This window comes from Mercurialis annua, linkage group LG2, assembly GCF_937616625.2.
Source record: "Mercurialis annua linkage group LG2, ddMerAnnu1.2, whole genome shotgun sequence".
Taxonomy (NCBI): domain Eukaryota; kingdom Viridiplantae; phylum Streptophyta; class Magnoliopsida; order Malpighiales; family Euphorbiaceae; genus Mercurialis; species Mercurialis annua.
In genome coordinates, this window is record NC_065571.1 from 10,627,290 (window position 1) to 10,635,031 (window position 7,742).

General features: G+C 30.2%; 2 long non-coding RNA genes across 4 annotated transcripts; one reads left to right on the plus strand and one right to left on the minus strand.

The window, feature by feature from the left end:
- Positions 1-2,769, plus strand: LOC126669420 (uncharacterized). Of its 2 annotated transcripts, none has more exons than XR_007638490.2 (7): positions 1-519; positions 778-908; positions 994-1,035; positions 1,156-1,216; positions 1,583-1,633; positions 1,807-2,124; positions 2,470-2,769. It is a non-coding gene; the product is annotated as an uncharacterized LOC126669420 (long non-coding RNA). The 2 variants fall into 2 exon arrangements; XR_007638489.2 differs by having other exon boundaries at positions 8-519; positions 1,807-2,108.
- A 1,379-nt stretch (positions 2,770-4,148) lies between these two features.
- On the minus strand, positions 4,149-5,568 carry LOC126669421 (uncharacterized). 2 transcript variants are annotated; one of them, XR_007638492.2, is made up of 4 exons: positions 5,135-5,568; positions 4,918-4,980; positions 4,760-4,824; positions 4,149-4,346 (listed from the first exon to the last, which is right to left on the minus strand). It is a non-coding gene; the product is annotated as an uncharacterized LOC126669421 (long non-coding RNA). The 2 variants fall into 2 exon arrangements; XR_007638491.2 differs by having other exon boundaries at positions 4,760-4,796; positions 5,135-5,565.
- Between the last annotated feature and the right edge of the window lie 2,174 nt (positions 5,569-7,742).

Sequence of the window (7,742 nt, forward strand, 5' to 3'; positions counted from 1 at the left end):
AGATTAAGGACGAAAATTTTGAAGCCTATGACATTGTGGTCCTTAAATGATAATAATGAAAAAAAATTAAAATAGTCTCGTTAATTGTGAAAAAGCCCGAAGTAAATAGGAAAACAATTTTTGTTCGTTTCTTTTATCTTTATCCTCTATATCAAATGCACTTTGTTTCTTTTCAAGTAATCCTTCTGTAACTAGGGTTTCAGGAACCGTATTTACAAATTAAAACCAAACAGCGTCATTCAATTCAATTAGTTAGGTTTGATTTAGCTCGAAATTTAAACAAGTTGCGATCCAGACTGAATCGGCAACAGCGACGACCAGCGATCCAGACTGAATCGGCGGCGGCGACGACCAGCGATCCAGACTGAATCGGCGGCGGCGACGACCAGCGATCCAGACTGAATCGGCGGCAGCGACGACCAGCGAGCTGCGATCTACACTGAATCGCCGGCAGCGAGGATGTCTTGTATATCATCAACTTGATTGATCATCAATTTTAGTTTCAGATAACAAAAAAAGGTATTAATCAACTAATCATTTCGTCTCTGTTATCATGTATTTTACTTGTTCTTTTCGAATTTGTATTCTGAACTAACTCATTGAAAATCATGTTAAATTAGCTTGATCATGCTTGTAATTTGATACAAAGTTGCAATTAGTTGTTTTTCTTGATTATGATGCATGTAACTATTTAGTTATAGATATTTTTTGAGCTTATTGGATTTTTTTCTGTTGAACTGATGCCTAAAGCTAATTGTTGTGTTGTGTTTTTCTTAGATGACTACAGCTATTGCAATTGAAGATGTGAGAAGGGAGGTTAAGATACTAAGAGCATTCACTAGACACAACAATTTGGTACAACTTTATGATGCATATGACGATCATGATAATCTGTACATAGTTATGGTGTAAGTTTTACAATTTATGAATTGCGCGCATTGGATACCAGATATTATTTGGTAAGCTTTTATGATAAGTTGTTTGATTGTGCAGGTTATGTGAAGGATGAGAACTTTTGGATAGAATACTTGCAAGGTGATTTCTTGGTATTACATTTTATTAAGGAAGTTGCAAGATGTCTAAGTTTATAATTTTTTTCATTCAAATTGGCCAATTAGATTCATTATTTTTATTGATTGATGTCAATGATTTCAGAGATAAATCCCATGGGACAAGTACCGGCTATTGTTCATGGAGATTTTAAGCTATTTGAGAGGTAAGCAATGGTCTTAATTTTTTTCCTTCTGCACAGACAGATTTGATGTTGTTTTTGTTAATATCTATTGACAATAAAATTTAAAGGAATTTAAGAAGATTAAAGTTTAGGATAAATCTAAACATATTCCACCAAAGTTTAAACCTAGGTGATTTCTTTGATGCATTGGTGAGTATGATTGTGAAAGACGTCATAGATCGAGATAGCTGACACACTTATGTTCTGAAAATGAAACATAGACTTGTGTTTGCAGTCTGTATGATAATATATTTGATTTTACTATAATGAAACATAGACTTATGTTTTCTCATGAATTTGCTATGGAATTAATTACTTATACATCTCTATCTTTTCCATTCTTTTCAGTCATGCAATTTATATCTACCTCGCCTCTGTATTTGGAGTTGCAGATCACTGGTAAGCAGACTTTCTAATTCGTTGTTGTTAGTTTTGTTGTAATGTCTTGAGTAGTTGACAATAATACATGTATACGTGCACATCTAGTGGCAACATTATTGTTTTGGATAAGAAATTTCAAACTAATGCTCATCTCTGACATCTAATTTTTGACAACTTTCCTCTGATTTTAGGTATCCAACTTACTGTAATTAAAGGAAAATGATGGTAAGGATTAGATTATCTCGATTCGGATGCAAAAACAAGCCGTTTTATAGAGTAATGGCAGCTGATAACAGATCTCCCAGAGATGGCAAACACCTGGAGGTTCTTGGTTATTATAATCCCTTGCCATGTGAAATTAATCTTCAAGCTTTTAATTTTTTAGAAATGGATACAATCTGTTTTTTGTTATTGTACCCTAATTAATTTCTTAATCAAATTATTCGGGTCAAGATGGAGGCAAAAGAATGGGCATTAATTTCGACAGAGTCAAGTAAGAAATTTATAATGTTATAACTGCTCTTTTTCTTCTTCTAGGGCTTATTATGTTTTCATTTATTTATTTCTATGATGGTTTCATATTTATAATTACATAAATGAGTATTAATTTTGGGCGACTTTGTGGGTCATTTACTGTTTGTTTAATTTGAGATCTAGCTATTCTATTTGTGGCAACTATCAACTACAATGTAATTCTATGATGAGTTCCCATGTTAAGTAAGATTGTAATTTTCTCGTCTATAGCTCTATTTTTGCAATTTTGCTACTCTACTTTTGTTGGTTTTTGTGTTATATCCAATTAGTGGTTTATTAATTCTTATCGATACTAATTTCTGGTGCACTCCAAATTATAGGAGCTCCAAAACAGTGGAAGTGATGCTTTTTCCACGGTTATAGGTGAGAGGCCTCCCGGTCGTGCACTTTTTTTTATGGAAGAGGGGTTACAAGAAGCAATTTGAAGAACATAGAAGGAAGCAGTTCTTCAATAATTTTGATGGAATATTTTCCGTTTTCTAATGTTAGTGAATATTTTTTATTTGTGATGTAATGGATGAAATATTTTTGTGATGTAAATGATGAATGGAGTATTTTCGTGATGTAATGGGTGGAATATTTTCCGATTTTGAATTTAATAAATATTTTCCGTTTTCTAATTTTAGTGAATATCTTATGTTTCCAATTTTTGTGAATGTTTTCTGGTTCTAAATTTAGCGAATAATTCGGTTTTTAATTTCTGTTCCTCAAATAAAAACCGTTGTCTTTTCTATATAAACTGTTGCTTATAGTTTTAGTCAAACCATTGCAAATAGTATATATAAGTGTTGCATAAAGTACTATATAAACCGTTGCCTTATAAAAAGAACTGTTGCCTAAACTACATTATTCAACTGTTACAGAAGATGATTAAAACTGCTGCCTTTGCTATTAATTGCAACGGTTTTATTTCTATTACTATAGATTAAAAAACCTGTTGCAATAGCTATTAAAACCTATTGCAGCGGCCGCAAATGTAGCTGATTTAAAACCGTTGCAGTAGATTTACAGCAACGGTTTTTGTATTTTATGCAACAGTTATCCACTGTTGCCGAAAGTGACTTATGTGGTAGTGTGGGCGTGACCTTCTGCTTGTAACACACCTATTTTTGCATATTTCGCCTGATTCGCATGTTCCGTCGATTCCACAATTTTTCATGACAACTCTTTGGCATACCAAGGCGATTATTCAGCATAATTAGAACATAAAGGAAAACAAGATCTTTTTTTTTCTTTCAAAAATAGCCTATTCTAATTGTTAGCGGGGGTTAGCGGGAGTTAATGTTAGATATTTTTATATAGGCACACTGCCCGTGAGTGTTGAGGGTCGAAACCTCAACCTCATACACATATTATTAGAGCTTGGCCAACTGGGCTAAGTCTTCAAGTGTGAAAACAAGATCTAATGCCTAGGAAAATATATATTACAAACCAAATCCTAAAGTCCATTACCATGCAAACATTCATCAACAAGCTGAAGATGCATATAAATATTGACATGATGGCTCTGATACCACTGTTGGCACTACAAAAAACAGGAGCTAAGGGGACTATAAAAATGGTCTCCTAATCTTTAAAAAATGGTCCTCTATACTTTTGAGGACAATTAAATTGGTCCCTATGTTTTGTCCCTATTGCCTCCGTCCCCTATTCTTTAGGGGACAAAAACATTAAAATCGTCCCCAAAATGGGGACAACTATTGTTCCTAACTTTGGGGATGATATTCGTCCCCTTACATGAGGACCATTATCGTCCCCATTTAACAGGGACAATTTTCATCCCTACAATTATTTGTTGAGAACGACTTTCATCCCCATTTTCATTTTATGAGGACAATTTTTATTTCCGTTTCAATTTATTAAGAACGATTTCATTTTCATTTGATTAGTAGATTCTCAACCCTATTTTTCATTTAATAATGACAATTTTAATTTTCATTTAATAAAATCAACAAATTTAGAAGAGTAATTTCATTCATATTATTTAAAGAAAAAACAATAGTACAAACAAATATTTAAGACAAATATATTACAAGAATCCAAAATTTTTTAAAAAAACTATAACATTAGATAGTACTACACCACTCACTATTAAAAAGTTATTGTAGATACAAGTGTATACTAAATTGTAATGTTCAAAAAATGAAAGGTACTATGAACTCAGTGAACGATAATCTTCACCGGATCATATGTCATCCTGTAAAAAAAAATCAAAATAAACTAAGATTAGCAATAACTTATTGAAATTCCATTGTTAAAAATATGATCCAAAATTGATCAATTATACATAGACAAATTAATCTATTTACACAACTGACCAAATCAACTTAACTTGAAAATTGAAATTCATTAGTAATTTAGTACATATGCAAAGGGTTTTTCTATTTTTTTTATTAAATCATTCTTGCATCTATATGAACAATGCAGCAGATAATATGAACTCCAATAGTTTACAACCTTACCAGGATCAAACACCTGCTGATAAGAAGTTCAATTACGGTAAAATGGCACAAAATGAATAAATAAATAGTTTTCTTAAAATGAACTTACAGTACAATTTTAAATACAAGAAACACAACTGATTATATCCTATTGTTCAATCAAAATTACCATTTTCGGTGACACAAATCTTTATTATTCTCTATTTCTGTAAAAAAAAGAAAAATTAGACCGGCCTGCAAAATATCTTGTTAGGTTATTCTGAAAAACACATTGAACGCGAAACAGTTCATGAAAAATTCAATCAACACTTGGAAAATTTGGCTAACCTCTTTCTGCACCTGTAAATCATTTTTCATATTTCAATTTTCAACTGTTTCTATAAGAGCAGCCTGAAAAAACAGTCCAAGATTATATTGTCTTCTCAAAAACATTGCACAAAAACCAGAACTTTAATAACGTGATTGAAAAGAAGTAATAACTTAATCAATTTCTAAAATTAACACAATAATTAAACTAATAATTAACCTAACAATTAATAGTGACCTGTTGAAGAGTAACCACGATTGCGGAAGGTAATAGAAGAAACAAAAAGGAGCAGGCAGCAGCAAAGGGAGTCAATGGAGTAGGCATCAGCGTCAAGCGGCGAGTGGCGGTAGGAAAGCAGCAGCAGCAAAAACGGTGATAGCGGCGGCAAAGAGAAAAAGGGCAGCGTGGCTCACAATACGGGCAGCGGCGGCCAGAGAAAAGTTTTTTTAGGTTTAAAAAAGAAGAGATAAAATGAAGAATTATTGTTTGTTATCATTGTCATTTTTACAATTTAAACTTCAATTCACTGATTAGATAATGTAAATAATTTAGATAAAAAAATAGCTTGTTGTCCCCTATTCTGCAAAGACTTCAATTGTATATTAAATAGAAAAATTCGTCCCCAAATTGGTCTTCTATACAAGAATAGGGGACAACTTTTTTAGATGTCCCCATCTCTAATAAAATTTGATTTTAGGGGATGAATAATTTTTATCGTCCTCTATGTTTGTCCCCTTAACTCTTGTTTTTTGTAGTGTGGAATCCCGTGCAATGAGAGCGAGTCGTTTACCATATAACAAAAGGGCGTGGTGGACCCAAGGTTAAAAACGTGCATTTCAATTGAAAATAAAAAGACTGCCTAAAATCGTTGATCACATCAACACCCAACTAATGAATCACTTGCCAATATGTTCAAATACATAAAAGAAGAGTTAGTGTATCTATCTTTTTTTAGAGACCCTGAGAAATTCTTCAAGCGCCTCTAGCTCGTACACACGAACACGACCTTGATCAAATGCTCCTGATTTCAATCAAGCGGTTCCATATCCTCTTGAATTGTTACCCAATTGCGGCTTGCTCCAATTCAATTCGGAAGACTTGTGTATGAAGTACTCAAGGCAAAAATCCTTTGAACTTGAACTTGTGATACTTAAATATTTTTCTCCTTGATTAAATATCTAAGACTTGTATATCAATCAATGAATCTTCAACCTTTGCGTTCTAACACTTAGAACACAAACTAATATTGAACTCCTTCAATATCTTGAACATGACGATGAATATATAAGTAATGAGTACAGAAGTTAATCTTGAGATTTTTCTTGAACCACATTCAATATGCAACATTTAAATATGTAGAAATGAATTTGCTTAATTTCTCAAAACTTAACAGCACTTGCATACACTTGAATTTGGTCTGAATGTTGTCATTTCCATAAGCTTCATAGAAGCCTATCTATAGGAAAATCCCTAGTACATGCAACATGAAACATAAATAATTATGTGTCAATTTTGTATAATCTTATTCAACACATAGCCACACAAATGACACTCATTTTGCATATATATTGAATTTAAATTCTCTACATACACATAACCATTTCTGTATATTATTCATCACTTTAATTATTTATAAATATTAATAAATGTCAAATTTACAACAATCATTAAATTCTCATAATTGAGTATATGCAATCTTACACTAAGATAATATACAACTTTGTTTATGTTAAAACAAGTGGTATTTAAATAATTGGTTAAATTTCTTAATCTCCATTAATAATTAATTCAGTCATTAATTTATAGTCATTATAATAATTTAATAGCAACTCTTATTATTTTTATTAACCATAATTATTAATTTTATTAATTAATAAACACTACAAGAAATTTCCTTTATTGTGACAAAACAATATTTGACAAACTAAATTTTGTCATAATAAATAGGTTAACTGTGACAAAAAAATATTTTGTCAGAATTAGAGTAAAATTAAATAATATTACAATAAATGAATATTTTATCAAATATTTTTGTCACTATAAAAAGTATTTTTGTTTTTTGTGATAAAGTATTTTTCCAAGAAAATGTTTTATCACTGTGTTTTAAAAATATAGTTATGATGATGAAATAAATTTTATCATAATATTTAAAATTGTTGTGGCAAATTTTTTTTGATCACAATTAGAGTAAAATTAAATGATATTATGATAAATTAATATTCTGTCAAATATTTTTGTCACTATAAAAACTAATTATTATTTTTATGACAAATTTTTTGCCAAAAAATATATTTTATCACTGTATACTAAAAATATAGTTATGATGATGAAATAAATTTTATCATAATAGTTAAGTTTGTTGTGACAAATTTTCTTTTGACACAATTAGAGTAAAATTAAATGATATTATGATAAATTAATATTTTGTCAAATATTTTTGCCGTTGTAAAAAGTAATTATGTTTTTTGTGATAAAGTATTTGTCAAAAAAAATATTTTGTCACTTTGTATTAAAAATATAATTACTATGATGAAATAAATTTTATCATAATAATTAAAAAGACCGTGACAAATTTTTTTGCAGCAATTTAAGTAAAATTAAATAATATTATGATAAATTAATATTTTGTCACAATTGTTTATCACTATTAAAACTAATTATGTTTTGTGTGACAAAGTATTTTACAAAAAAATATATTTCGTCACTGTACATTACAATTATAGTTATGATGATAAAATAAATTTTATCATAATTTTTAGGCTTAAATGCACCAAAAATCACGAACTTTCGCGTATTTTTGGTAATTAACATAATCTTTTAATCTTGGCAAAATAATACATGAACT